The sequence below is a fragment of the Vombatus ursinus genome, unplaced genomic scaffold (genome assembly GCF_900497805.2).
Source record: "Vombatus ursinus unplaced genomic scaffold, bare-nosed wombat genome assembly UNPS02014780.1, whole genome shotgun sequence".
NCBI classification, from domain to species: domain Eukaryota; kingdom Metazoa; phylum Chordata; class Mammalia; order Diprotodontia; family Vombatidae; genus Vombatus; species Vombatus ursinus.
Genome location: NW_020954558.1, coordinates 2,266,589 through 2,279,313, shown reverse-complemented (window position 1 = coordinate 2,279,313; position 12,725 = coordinate 2,266,589). Strand labels below are relative to the sequence as shown.

Here is a 12,725-nt window from a genome sequence, read left to right as displayed (position 1 = left end):
CATGTTTAACCTGGAGAAAACTCATGTGGGACATGATGGCTGTCTTCAAATGTTTGAAAAGCTGTCATGTAGAGGAAGGCTCCAGGGGCTAGAATCAGGAGCGATGGCAGAAGTCGAAAAGAGGCCAATTTAGGTCTGATGTCAGGGAAAACTTCCTAATGATTAGAACTGTCCAAAAGTGGGTTAGATTACATCGAGAGATGGTGGATTCTCCCCCCTTGGAGGTCTTCAAGCAGAGGCTGGACAACTTACTGATCAGGCATGTTGTAATAGGGACATAATAGGGATCTGATCTTTCACGTATGATTGGGTTAGACTTCATCGCCACTGGGGACTCTTCCACCTCTCAGGTTCTCTGATTCTGTGAATGACTTGCCTAAAGGTAGAGGTGGAATGCTTATCAGATATGTAGATAATAGAAAGCTGGAATGGGTAGCACACTAGTTGAAAGGATTCAAAATAATCTTGGCAGGATAAAATGGGGCTGAATCTAATTAAGGGGAAATTTGATGGGGATAAATGTAAATTCATACACTTAGATTCAGAATTATCAATTTTATAACTCCAGCATGGGAGAGTTGTATAGTATATACAGCAGTATATTTAAAAAAAGATCTGGAAGTTTTAGTGGTTTGCAAACTTATAGTGAGTCAGTAGTATGATATGACACTTACAAAAGCTAATCCAATTTTATTAAAAGAAGTCTAGCTTCTGGGACAAGGGTGGCTAAAGCCTGGCTGGCTATAGCATGCTTTGATCATACTACACCTAAAATATTGTGTTCAGTTCTAGACACCACATTTTAGGATCAACACTGATAAGGTAAAGAGTGTCAACAGTAGGGTAACTGATATCGTAAGGTCATTGTGATTGTGCTTTATGAAAATGGGTTGAAAAAACTGGGAATGTTTAGCAGTGAGACTTTTAAGGGGACATGATAGCTATTTGAAGGTCTATCACATGGAACAGAGAATAGATGTGTTCTGTGTAGCCCTACAGGATAAAACTAGGAAGATGGAAATTCGGGCTTGAGATAACAAAACAATTCCTAACAATTGTATCTACCCAAAAGTTGAATGGGCTGCTTTGAGAAGTGGTGGGTTTGCTCTCATTGGAGATCTTCAAACAAAAGCTGAACAGTCAGTTGTCAGGCAAGTTATATAGTAGATTCTTGAAAAGGTACTATTTGAACTCCTGAGGTCCCTTCCAACTTTGAGACTCTAACACTGTGAAGTAGTATATAAATATGACCATTATTAAGTAGAGCTTGGAAGAATAGATAGAATTTTGACAAGTAGCAATGTAGGGGTAAGGCTTACCAGGAACCCGAAACAACCCAGCAAAACCAAAGGTAAAAACATTCCAGTCAGGTCCAGGAAATGAGCCATCTAATTAGGCTGGAATACAGGGTAGCTGGGAGTGGGAGCTAGGGGGCACTGATAATAGTAGAAAATAAGAGTGGAAAGGTAAGTTGGTGCCATGTTATATTGTGGATGCTCAGATATTGAATTTTAATCTGTAGTGGAACCAGTGACAATTAGATAACTGAATTATGACCCAAGAGATTATTATACCTGGAAGAGGCTCTGGAATTATTTGGTCCCCTTTTTATATCAGACCTATACATTAGGAAATTTATTTAGCAGGAATATATAAAATGGATTAGACACTAGAAAGGAGACTATTTTGGTGACTATTGCAATAATCTATAAGTGAGAGGTAATGAGGGTCTGGCCCAGGATAGTAGCAATGGCAGTGTCGAGACATGGCTAGACATGGCAGGATGGAGATTTACTGATTTGGAAATAGTAGTAAGACTAGAAAAGTATATTGGGGCTAGATTGTGAGAGGTTTTATTTACTTTTAATTACATTTTTTTCAATAAATAACCATTTCTTTTCTGTCTCTCCTACCTCTCTCTCCTCACATTGAAAAAATTAAAACATAACCCTTGTAAATATGCATAGTCAAATAAAACAAATTGCCACATTGGTCAGGCACAATTTTAAATTTTTTTTTTTTTGCCTTTTGAGTATTATCTCTCTGTCAGGAAGTGGGCAGAATAGAATGCTTCATCATTTGTCCTCTGGAATTATGGTTGGTTGTTGCATTGATCAGGGTTCTGAAGTATTTCAAAGTTGTTTGACTTTACAGTGTTGTTAATTATTCTGGTTCTGCTCACTACAGTGTATATCAGTTCATAGAAGTCTTCTCTTTTTTTAAACTGTTCTTTCATCATTTCTTACAGCGAAATAGTATTTATTTTTTTAAAGAGGCAGTTGGGTTTAAGTTACTTGCTCAGGGTCACACAGCTAGTAAGTGTCTGAGGCCATATTTGAATTCAGATCCTCCCGATTCCAGGGCTGGTGCTCTATCCACTGCCCCACCCAGCTGCCTGCACAATAGTATTTTTAAGAAATTATTTTTATTAAAAATATTTTTTCGGGGCAGCTAGGTGGCAAAGTGGATAGAGCACCAGCCCTGAAGTCAGGAGGACCTGAGTTCAAATTCGGCCCCAGACCAAACACTTGACACTTACTAGCTGTGTGACCCTGGGCAAGTCGCTTAACCCCAATTGCCTAAAAAAATGTATTTTTTTCATAATAGATTTTAAATTCCAAGATAAGCCAACTGGGCTTTTTCCTGCCGTGAAGCTGTGAAGAGGCATTTGATCAGAGATGTCACATAATATCTTTGTGCCTTACTTTTCTTATATATGAAAAAGGAATTTGGACTATGCAGTTTATGTTTCTTTATTGCTTTAAGGTTTGTAAAACATTTTTCTTTCAATGACCTGTGATATAGGAAGTATAGGAATCATCATCATTGTTGTAAAGATGAAGAAACTGGGGCTCAGGAATATTAAATGAATTACACATGGTCATACAAAAGATGATAGGCACTATGGTTAGTCAGTGACCACTGTTTAATAAGTAGTGGGAGGACAGGTAGGGAAGCAGGTGCTCAGCTCTAGGGTATGAAGAAGTCTTGGAGGAATGCAATTTAGTGCAGCCTAGTGGGAAATGCAAAAATGGGTAGCTTGGTGCTATCAGGAAGACTCATCTTCCTGGGTTTAAAGCTGGCCTTAGACACTATCTGTGTGACCCCGGGCAAGTCACTTTAACCCTGTTTGCCTCTGTTTCTCATCTATAAAATGAGCTGGAGAAGGAAAGAGCAAACTACTCTTAATACCTTTGTCAAGAAAACCCAAAATGGAGTCAAACAGTTGGACATGACAGAAATGACTGAACAACAACAAAATATGAGGCTGACTTATGTGCCAGGCACTTTATTATCCCTTTTGATCTTCACAACAACCCTGCAATATACGTGCTGTTATTATCCCTATGTACAGTTGAAGAAACTGAGGCAAACTGAGGTTAAGTGACTTGCTCAGGATCACACAGCTACTCAGTGTCTGAGGTCACATTTGAACTTGGGTCTGTGTTACTCTAGGTCCAGCATTCTGTCTATCATACCACCTAGTTGCCCAAGTCTCAGCTGTGACACTGGCTTTATAACCTTGGGCACATCACTTAACTTCTCAATGTTCCAAGTAATTCTCCAAGACTTAAGTTTGCAGAGGAGGTTCTGGCCTGTATTGTTAGAAGGGGTTTATTTACTAGAGAGTTTTGTGTAACAATGAAATTCCAGATTCAGTCTCTATTTCTATCCAATGAATAGGCCCAAATACAATGTTAAAATGAATAAGGCTCTCAGTCTTCACAATGTAGGCAGGGTAACAAGGCATGGACACATAACTCTAGTACAGTATGAGATGGTTTAAGAGAATTAAAAAGGTTCCAGTAAAATGCCATTTAAAGACAAAAAAATCAGATCTGTTCAAGAAAATCACAGAAAGCCTGCTGGGTGGAAAAGGCAGCCTTTGATTGGGGTTGTGGGGGTCAAATTCGACATACAGAGATGCAGTGGGGAAGGAAAAAGGACAGGAAATAGTGCAATCAAGGGCACGGAGTACAAGCAACAGACTAGCTCATTTTGGCTGGAACATAAGGCACAAAGGTGGAGGTAACTCGTCATCTGACTGAAAAGGCCAGTCTTCTGAATTCCCAGGTCAGAGCTTTTTGTGAAGCTGTCTCTTCTGTGATCTCCAACTCCAAATTCTCTGATTCTAAAGAGAGATTGGGGAAACTGGCTGCAATCTTTGAGGCACTCTGGCGAGGAGGTCCGTTTTGATGGTCTGGTAACCAGAGAGAGACTTCTGAGAAGGATTCAGCCAATGACCATGCAACATAGCTTTAATATAGGACAGTGGAAGGCTGCCATACTTCAGTGAGATGTAGTACCTTTTTTTCTATATCTAGTAGTGAGACATAGTGCTTAGAAGTTGCAGATTTTGTTATTCTAGCTTGTGAGAGTCTCTCAGCTATTTTCCACTCATCCATTTCTTAAGATTTTTTTTTTCCTCCATTGACATGAGCTTTAATAGCCTCCTTGTTGATGGAGGAAAATGGCAGGGAAGGGAGCCTGATGAGGACTTATCCTTTGTCCTGAACTTAGAGCATAAGGTTTGGAGTTAGAGGGTTAGAAAAAACAGCAATAGAAGCAGATAAGGGGATGGGAAGTGGTGGTAGCTCTGGTACCACCAGGGACATGATATGATTACTGTGGGAAGTATAGGAAACTTATCATCACACAATGATTTGTCTGTTCCTCATCCCCTTTTTATATGTGAGTGTGTATGTCTGTGTACATGCCTGTGTCCATGCACACATGCCCAAATCACGTAATTATCAGGGACCCACCCAGCTTCCTAGAGTTATATATAGGGAGAGAGAAGAAAGATAGGAGATACTGGGCTTCCTTTGTCTGTCTCTCTCCCCGCCCCATGCCAGGTTCAGCTAGATTATCTGGGTAAGTGCTGCAGCACCCCCCTTCAGGCTCTGTTGGGTTGCCTTCTCTGATCCCTTCACATGATGCTGCTGCAACTCTTGGCTCGATTTTTGCACATCTAAGCCTCAGCATCCACCCCCATTTAATGATGTATAGTAGGAAACGTGTACTGGATTTGGAGTCAGAGAGTCTGAGATTAAGTCCCATTTCTGATTTAGTAGTGTCCAGGACACTTTACAGGTCACTGAGCTATCGTTTCTGCATATGTAAAATGGTGATACTTACAGTAACTACAGTAAGAAGACTGCCATAAACAAAATGTTTTGCAGGTTCAGGTGGCATAGAAATATGTTCTTCTTTGGTAAGTTTGGATTTGGAATCTTGAAGGCCAAATATAGCTGATTAAAGCCCTCTTAGTCATTCAAATACTGTGCATGTAATTATGTCCAAGAACACAGAGGTGTTCAGGCACATCAGTAATATTATTCGTTCTAGGAATTTAGAAAATCAACATTACAGGGAGCATTTTATTTTGGAAACCAGGTCACTTCATGACTAAAATTCATACTATTCAATTCTTACATCTTTTAAAAGGAGGAGGAGGGGGCAGCTAGGTGGTGCAGTGGATAGAGCACTGGCCCCGGATTCAGGTGGACCTGAGTTTAAATCCAGCCACAGACACATAACACTAGCTGTGTGACCCTGGGCAAGTCACTTAACCCCATTGCCTAGTCAAAAAAAAAAATTAAAAGGAGGAGGATGTAGCGGTAAGCAGACTAGACTTTTAAGTCAGAAGACCTGGTTTGGGTCCTGCCTCTTACTTGCCTTCTTACTTGCCTTACTTACCTGCCTTCTTACTTCCAGGTGACTGAGTCATCTTTCTTCTGTGGACCCCAGTTTCCTTTTCTGCAAAATGAGAGTACTAGACTAGATGATCTTTAAGATCTTTCAGAAAAATAGGGGCAGCTAGGTGGCACAGTGGATAAAGCACTGGCCCTGAAGTCAGGAGGACCTGAGTTCAAATGCGGCCTCAGACCAAACACTTGACACTTACTAGCTGTGTGACCCTGGGCAAGTCATTTAACCCTAATTGCCTTAAAAAAAAATGAAGATCTTTCAGTTCCTTCATTCTATGATAATTTTTATAGTGGTAATACCAATTCCTCCTTCCCTGCTCCAGGCTAGGGTGGGTGAAGGTGTGCCATTAGGGAGCTAAGTGGATAGAATACTGGACCTAGAGTCAGAAAGAGCTGAGTTTAAATTTGGACTTGAGACACTAGCTGTATGACCCTGGGCAGGACACTTAACCTCTGTTTGCGTCAGTTTTCTCACCTATAAAATGGGGATCATAATAGCACCTACTTCCCAAGGTTGTTATGAGAGTCAAATGAGATATTTGTAAAGTGCTTACTTAGCATAGCCTGGCACATAGCAGACACTATATAAATGCTTATTTCTTCCTCCTTCCATCTCTTATGGACCTTTACATTTATGATAATATAGGGAATTGGAGGCTTGATGGGTGGTGTTCAGTCTTCTCATAACATTTATAGGTACTGCTGTGAGCTTGCTCAGCAATTTTTTAGTTTTTAATTTTTTTTTTTGCTTTTTGATGAGGCAGTTGGGGTTAAGTGACTTGCCCAGGGTCACTCAGCTAGTAAGTGTCAAGTGTCTGAGGCCTGATTTGAACTCCGGTCCTCCTGACTCCAAGGCTGGAGCTTTATCCACTGCACCACCTTGCTGCTCCCCAGCAATTGTTTTCTGACGGGCTGTTTTTTGAAGGGCTCCCAGGCTACTCTCAGAGGATCATCACTCAAAGAGGAGAGGGGATTTGCATTTCTAGAATTCATTTTTTTCCATTATGGAGGGTTTATGGAAAGACATAGCTGAGAATTACACAAGATAGTAGGCTGTGAAGGGACAAAGATCTGTGCCACTGGACCGATTACCCCCATTAAATGACACAGTGCTTAGCACATAGTAGCTTCATAAATACTTGATGACCCGTAAATTTCATGACTTTACAGATCCAGCCAAGAATCTAAAACTAATGTGGCTTGGTTATACTACATTAACATTAGTGCAAAACAGTTTTGTTCTGGTTGACCTCATCTAGGTCATGCCTGTATGAGACATCATCCCTACCCTCAGAGAGCTTTTATGCTTTTTGGAGGGAGATAGACACAGTAACTGACAATATCAGGCAAATAGACGATGTGCCAAATAAGTGATACAGATAGTAATAGTTCAGAGGATGAACAGTTCAGAATACAGTGGATAATGAGAACCTGATTCACAGAAATATTGGCACTTCGAATCCAGTGTAGATCTTAAAGCTTAATACTCCTATTTTAAAAAAGAGGAAACAGGCTTAGAGAGGCAAAATGAATTGCCCAAGATTATACAGACACTTGGGATTTGAATGTAAGGTTCAGATAGACAGGAGAGGAAGAATAGTATTCTTCTAGTTATTTCTCACAGTTAACAGAGTATTTAAAGATTATCTAGTTCCACCTTCGATAAGCCTCTTCCTCACCTCTGCTTTGAACACTGCTCGGGATGGCAAACTCATTTTTCCTACTGTAATAATGGCATGAACTGGTATGCTGAGACAGGAATCCCCAAGGTTTTCATTGTAGACAGGATTGGCCGGAGCCAGAGGTGTTTTGTAGGAGAGAAAGGTAGAAAATCTTGAATGCCAGGCCTAAACTCTGTTTTACTTAGCATTTCTATAATAACATATAATAATTTACATTTTTATAAGATTTACAAAGCACTTCGTTGGTAACAATTTTCGTAAGGTAGGTGGTACAGGTGTTGCTATCTCCATTTTATAGATGATGAAACTGAGACTAGCTAGGAAGTATAGGAATTGGATTCAAACCCAGCTCTCCTGATCGCTGTCTAGTGATCCTTCTACAACTGTTTGCATAAGATAATGTTTCAGAAATAAAATTAGATTAAGTAGCTGCAAAGACACCCTGGTTCATGGTTTCTGCATTGGGTGTGGGGGTGGCAAGCCTTCTCCATAGGATGTTGTATAGGATTCTCTCTGATCTGTTTCTATTTCTGCTATACCTGAGATGAGCATTGGCCTGTAGTCTTGGGGGAGAGCAGTGAGCTTTGGTCCTACACCCCATTTCTGTTCCCTGGCTCTTCCTGCCCCTCCCCACAGATGCACAGCAGAACAGGGGATTAGGTTCTGGCAGCTCTGCTGGGGTTTTGTCAGCCATTCCACACTGGACAATAGCCCACAGTAGCCTGTCCGGGAGAGTAGCAGCCTGCACACTGGGGCCAGAATCATTTTTGTTCCGGGTAGCGGAGGGGGAGGAGCAGACAGCCTGGAACTTGGCCTTGCCAAGCTGAAGGTATGGAGCAGAAGGAATTCTTTTGGGGAATGGATGTGAATGGCAGCCATGTCCTAGAGCTGGTGGCACCAGCGGAACTGGGTGTGTGTGTGTGTGTCTGTGTGTGTCTGTGTTTAAAGGCAGAAGTCCCACACCACCAGGAACCTGACCCAGTTATGACTTTTTAGCCTGCACTGGCTCTGTGCCCTGCTACACAAAAGATGTGCCATCCAGCCCTTGAAGGCTCAGCTGGTCCTTGAGGGGAGCCCGTCGGTCCTGGGGCGCTGGCTGAGCTCTCACTGATGGCGGGGTGGGGGGGTTGCCCTGAAATATTTGGAGAGGGAATTTCTGGGATCGGACAACAGGTCTGACAGCCAGGCCTCAGAAACTGCGTTTCATGCGTCTAGGGTAGAGCTGGCAGTGTCCGCAGCTCCTCCCCTTCAGGCAGGGCCCCCCCAGCCCGGGCCCCCCAGCGGCCGCCCCCACCCCCGCCTGGGAGGAGCGCGCCTGGGCGGAGGGCTCTCCCGGCGGCGGCGAGAGGAGCCGGGCTCGCTGCGCCTTTAAAGCGAGTAGACTTCGGCGGTGACGCACGCCTGGCCCGCCGCCAGCCCCCTCGCTCCTGCCAGGCTCGTCGAGGAGAAAACCAACAACTTTTCTTTTGTGCGTGGGGCTACTTTTCTTCCTCCCTCCTCCCTCCTCCCTCCCCACCTCCTCCTCCTCCTCCTCCCTCCTCTCGAGACCTTCTTTGCCTTCCAAGATTTAAACGCTAATGGCGGATTAAAAGGCCCAGAGCCTTTGGCTTTAGAAGTCGGGTAAGGCCCTTCGCACGAAGACTTTGTCTCTGGGGTTTTTGTTCGAACGTGGAAGGAGGGGGTGGGGCGGCTTTTGCGCCCCCAGCGCTTGCTGCGCCATCGGGCTGGTGGGGGAGGGGAGGGGGCCGAGCGAAGCCGAGCGAGTAAACAAGCAGGCCCGGGAGCGCGGCTTGGCTTGGCCACATCCGGGACTTGGCGCCCTTTGGAGTGAGGAGGGTGGGGGGCTGGCCCTTTTGCTTCGCCCCCCTTGTAATGTCAGCGGGTTTTTGTTTAGGGGAAGGGTGTGTTTGTGTGTGTATACGTGTGTGCGCGTCCGCGTGCGTGTGTGTGCGTGTGCGCCGGCCTGCGCGTTGAGCCACCGAAGCAGGCCAGGAGACGGTTCTTTCTCCCTTGGGAGGCCTGGAGGTAGTGGAAACAAATGGTCTCCAGTGGAGGGGAGCAGGCTGGCTTGAGTCGGGGCCGGGGCGGGGGCGGAGAGAGGACAGGTGGGAGCGAGGTCTGGGGAAGGACTCCTGAAGGATTCATCACCAGCCCGAGAGGTCAAGGGGGATGTATGTGACTGCCCATCCTCATATCTTCCCCCGAGTCTTGTGGCTCTCTCCTGGCCTGACTGAGCCGATAAAACATTTTAAAATGGAGTGATAAACCACAGAAAATAGCTGAGATTCAACCTTCTCCATTGCTTTCTAGCGCCTTTGGGCTCTGGGCCAAACTTCAGGCTTCAAATAGAAGGTTAGGCTGTGTGTAAAAGGGGAGGGCCTGAACCCAGATTTACTGTTTCCAGAAAGCCAGGTTATATGGAAGGGAGCCCTTCCAAGAAGCCAGTTGGCCTGACTGCCTGACCCCAAAAGTCCAACTAGACCCTGCAGACCAGAGAGCCATCAACTTGGTGATATCAGGAATTAGGATCTCATTTTGTCTCTGTTGCCTATTTTGGGTCTCCCTTTTATTCATTTCTAACCTCCAGTATGGAGAGACACAGGTGTACCTTCTTACTTTCTTCTTCCCCCTTAAGGGAGAATACCAAGTAAGCACACAGTTCTTATTCCTCTCTGTATTCTGGACAGATTTGTCCTCTATGCCCCTATGGAGTTTCTGACAAGGTGAAACCTTGATGTCCCTCTAACCCCACCCCACCTCCATATACATTTTTCTGAAGTTGCTGAAGGAGCAAGAGAGCAAGGGACTTATTCTGCAGGTGGGTGTAATTGCATTAGAGGCAATCTCAGTGTTCCTTTTGGAGACAGATAAGGAATCTGGGACCTTATAGCTAAGGACAGATAGCATATTACTCACTTGAGTGATGTGATTGACAGTTCTGATTTTCAGGAACCTAGAGGTTTGACTTTATCTAAGAAATCTCTTTGTCCTCATGCCCTTTGATTGATGAGAAGTCAACTTAAGGGAGTCGTCTCTTTGAGTGCGCAGCCATGTCCTGGTGAGGGAAGGAAAATGTTAGGAACATGTAAAGGAATGAGAAGTCTTGCATATACAGGGAACTTTGGCTAAGTGCTCTGTGGTGTCAAAGGTTACTGTTTTAGGTATTATCTCAGGGTAAGCCTGCAGTTTAAGTCGGGCATAAGGAAATAACAATCTTCAAGGGAGCTGTTAGCTACCTAGGTGGAGAGACCTTGATCTCGCCATTAAGGCTACCAAGAATGGTCAGCATGAATCTTTCTGATGTCTCATTTTCCTCCATCTGAGCATGTGGTTTGCATTAGCTACAGTCATAGGCATGGAGCTGACTTTGGTTAACCCGTCGAGCCCCAGAGAAGGTTTAAACCTGGAAGCCCAGCTGACTGGTGGGTGAGAAGCCTTCTTCCCTCCCTAGGGCTTGACTCTCATAGCACTGAAAGGGTTAAATATAAAAATGTGAGAGTAGGTCCTGCTAGGGAGGAGTCTATTTGCTTTATCACAACTTTGGAAATGTGAGGTGACTGCTAGTCTTTAGTTAAAAGTCAAAGAGAGCAGGAGTCCCTAGTAGGCTTCCTGGTAGGCATCAAAGACCGGGAGAACTAAAAAGCTGTGGGAACAGATGCTGAAGGTCATTCAGAATTATGGGGTGGGATCTAGCCTGACTGAGATCTCTGTAAAATGGCCTCAGGTTCTGTGAGTGTGGAGGATCACCCTGTTTTTCTGTGTCGCCATCACCATGGCTGTATTTTATGGGTGGGGCCTTCCTCAGATTTCGGAGGGAGGGAGGAGAGGATGGAGCTCTGGCTGAAATCCCTTGGGTTCCTAGCCAATGCCTTTTTAAAGCCATAGTACCCTCCTTGAGCAGAAGGACTGGCTATGCCATTCTAGGATAATTCATTAACCCTGTTTTACTTAGAAAGAAAGAGTGGAATGACTGACTCCAAGAGGTGAGGAATGCTTCTATATACACCTTAGATTAATAGATAATAGATAAAGAGTTGGAAAGTACCTTGAAACTAGCTGGCACAACCTGTGAAGCACAGGGATTGGGGGGAGAGGGGAGACAGGACAAGGGGAGAGTGGTACATATAACAAAAAACCATATTGGGTTTTCCAGCAATGGCAGCCCTAAAGGGGAAATAATGATTATTATATATCTAAGAGTGGGGTGGGGGAGAAGCTCTACTCATTCCTTAGGATCGGCCCTTAAGGGCTTTTTTCTAGACAAACCTCAGACTGTGAGTTGATAAAACTACGTTCTTACAGAATCATACAATTTAGATCTGGAAAGAACATTAGAAATATTATCTAGTGAGAGATGTTGTGACTTGATCAAGACCGTAAAGTACTAGTACAGTAGTAGTAGTAGTAACAGAGCCAAAATCTGAACCAGCTCCTCTGATTCCAAAGTCACATATTCTTGGAGTAGAAGGGACCTCAGAAGCCATTTAGTCAAGACTGCATCTGAACAAGAATGCCCACTAGTGATGAACCAATCATTTTTGAAGGCCACTTGTGGTGGAGGAGCCGCTGGTCCTTCCTAAAATGTAGTGGCTAGAATTAAACATAATACTCTGTGATCTTGGCAGTGTAGATTATGACAGGCTTTTTCACAATCCTGCCACTATATACCATGCTTTTCATAGTGCAGTTTAAAATTATATTAGCTTTTTTGGCTGCCATATTGTGCTCTTAACTCATATTGAGCTTAATGGCCTACAGTGAGTCCCGTAAAACATTCAGATCTTTTTCAGATGAACTTCTGTCTAGACATACCTCTCCCATATTGTACTTGTGAGGCTGATGCTTGGAAGCAAAGTGTAAGACTTGATAAATATCCATATTAAATTGCATCTTAATATGCAATTTTGGCATAACATGGAATCAGGATGGGATTTTGTAGAAGAGTCGGTAGATTCACTATCTTAAAATGATAGTATTTTTAAAAAACAGTTTATATTATCAAATTAGGGGTGTTGGAAGGTACTCCCATACACCCGTTCTTCAACCCCTTATAATCAAATTTGTGTGTTTACTGCTCTGCTGTCCCCTCTTTCTAGGGCAGTGGTTCTTTGGTATTCTCTTATTTCATGGAACGTGAATACCAGTTTTGGCAGGATCATGTTGATACTAGCAGTACTTTTCCCTCATATTAAATATAAAATTATGCATCAAAATAGCAATTTGGGAAAATAGGCTTGATTTTCCATATTTTGGTGCAGAATTTCTCCTTGACTTCATCTCTTTAATCTGGGTATTACGGATCCCAGGCTCCCAAGACTAATATCTGGAGAGG

The 12,725-nt window shown here is 43.6% G+C and overlaps 1 protein-coding gene across 5 annotated transcripts in view; it reads left to right on the top strand.

Moving 5' to 3' along the window:
* Positions 1-12,725, top strand: part of NUMA1 (nuclear mitotic apparatus protein 1) — a 101,544-nt gene that overhangs the window by 29,566 nt on the left and 59,253 nt on the right. For 3 of the 5 annotated variants that reach the window (XM_027866285.1, XM_027866284.1, XM_027866281.1), the window contains exon 1: positions 8,769-9,013. The exons of 1 other annotated variant lie outside the window; for it this stretch is intronic. The gene's annotated coding sequence lies outside the window, so the exon portion shown is untranslated. Of the gene's footprint in view, positions 1-8,768; positions 9,014-12,725 lie in introns of those variants that run through there. One more of the 5 variants, XM_027866283.1, reaches the window with a different exon arrangement.